Genomic DNA, 2,504 nt, shown 5'->3' on the forward strand with positions numbered 1-2,504 from the left:
TTTACAAAACTACGTTATAATATGTCTTAAACTTATTTACGAATTTGCCACCGCATCTCTATTATAACGGATTTACAAAACTACGTTATAATATATGCGTTATAAAAAGTACATTTTCCACTAGTGTATGGTCCTACCTATCTCTACTTTTGCTGTTTGTTTATTTTTATGTCGAATTTACTATTATTTTTTTGTGCATGCTTTTGGATCATGCTTGGGTTGACGTGCATCCATCCTCTGATGTATTCTGCGTTACTCCAGCATCATCATTAGCTACTAATTTTTAATAGTTGGTATGATAATAATATCTACTACTGTTGGCTTTAGCTTGATCCTACTCTCATTTTAGATCTAAGAGAATTACTATTGAGCTCTATTACTTCCAAAAAACAAATTAAAAACCATTATGTCATTATTTTTTACTAGTTACCTGCAGTAATTGATTTTCAAGTTATTCAAATATATTCTGTCTAAGGGTGATGCATCTATGCTCTGGTATGTAGAATATTAATCACCATTCTATGTATGGACTCGTGCTTTTATATTAGGTTTTAAGTTTCTGAAAATTTAATGGAATGCTTTCCTCTGTACTATTGGAAATTAACTACTTGTAGCATTTTGCCTGGTTATTGTGATGAAACGTGCAATAATATAAAGTAATAGAGGGATATTTTTTGAAATTCTCTCTTTGGCATTAATATGTTATGCACCTTAGTACTACAACTTTTATAACTAAGATGTTAAGTCATTAATATTATAATTTGACTCAAACTATTCATGTAGATATTTGATGACATGTCTTCAATGGAGTAACATGTCATAAAGGATATTCGAGAGCAGTCGGTTGTATTTCTTTTAATCATTTGTGAATTATTAGATGTTTCAATATTACATTTTGAGTTTAGGAACTATTTTATGTGTAACTTGTTAAGTAACCATGTTAGGTAAATATATTTAAGATCTTTGTTAAGTAAATATTACATTTTGATGTGTTAATAGAAACAATCTTGATTATTTTACTTGTTATTGATTATTTAAATTATATTATGGAATTGAATTTTATGCAGGTCTGGATATAGATAGTAGCACATACAAATCAAATATTTAAAAAAATGTCACTTTTTACACCGGTTAAATCCATATTAGGTATTAAAAGTCTTGTTTTTTCACATCAGTTATAGTATCAGTAGATATAAAAGTGAGATTCTTTTATACCTTTCTAGCATCAGTAGGTATGAAACTAAGATTCTTTTAAACCTATTCTTGCACCAGAAGGTATAAAAAAGAGTTTTTTCTCTACCATCAGGGGACTTTTTATACCTGTTCCCAATGTATCAGGTGTAAATATCAAACTTTTATACCTATAATAAACATAATAGGTATAAAAGTAAAACTTTCTACATCGGTTCTAGAACAGATATTAAAAAAAAAAACTTTCTATACTCCCCTGCTTCTATACTTGCTCGAAAACAAGTATAAAAATCCTTTTTTAAGAGGTATAAAAAAACCTTTTTTGTACTACTGAATTAATGATATATTTGAACATTTTAGACATTATACATATGATATCACACTAACCAACCAACACTTTATGCATGACAATACTTTGACCGGACTGTCCGGACTTAGAATGAATGTCGAGCTTGATAAGTGTGAAAATGAGTTATCTTTACACTTATAAATGATCTCAATTTTATAATTATTCATGTTATTACTCAGTGAAAAGTTGTAATAGGAAGTAGATTATTACGTAAATTATTATTCAGGAAAAAATTGTACAAAGTGGAAGCTGTCAACCAATTCTCACAGAGCGCAAGCAAATTCGCAGAGTAAGCAAAATTAATTCGCATAGCGCACACACATATGTTCGCTGAGCGAATAATGAAAATTAAAAAAGGGCAATATTTTGAAAAATCGCATAGCGCACCAGAGACTGTGCGCTTAGCGAATTACAGCAGTTGAGTGTATAATTAAAACTAATTCGCACAGCGAAACACTCTTGTGCGCTGAGCGAATTAAAATAATTAACTGCTCTTTAAAGACGTGACAGAGATGCAGAAACGTTATATCCTGACACGAAAAATAGAAAAACGCTCTAGGAAACTGGAGAAGACCATCAGGAGACCCTTCAAGACATGAAGACTTCACTTTCTGCAAGGAATTGCTGTAAAGAGTACGTTTTCGATGTCTAGGAGAGGCTAATTTCTCTGTTCATTGGAATTGGTTGTATGACAATACATTAATGTAAATTTCCTTTGCAATATATGTCTCTGTTCTTGTTCTTTTCTTGACTTGCTTTAGATTATACGGAAGTATAATTCTTTTTAAAGGTTCTTTTATACTGGGAAGTATTTTTAGAACCAGAAACGTAAGAAAAGAAACTAAAAGGAACGATGCTAGAAATAACTTTGTACTTTTAGTGATTCTAAACATTTGATTTTAATGCAAAATTATCTGTTGAATTAATTAAGGAATTAATAATTTAATAGATAATTTTAGAACTT

Source organism: Vigna radiata, chromosome 1 (genome assembly GCF_000741045.1).
Source record: "Vigna radiata var. radiata cultivar VC1973A chromosome 1, Vradiata_ver6, whole genome shotgun sequence".
Lineage (NCBI taxonomy): Eukaryota > Viridiplantae > Streptophyta > Magnoliopsida > Fabales > Fabaceae > Vigna > Vigna radiata.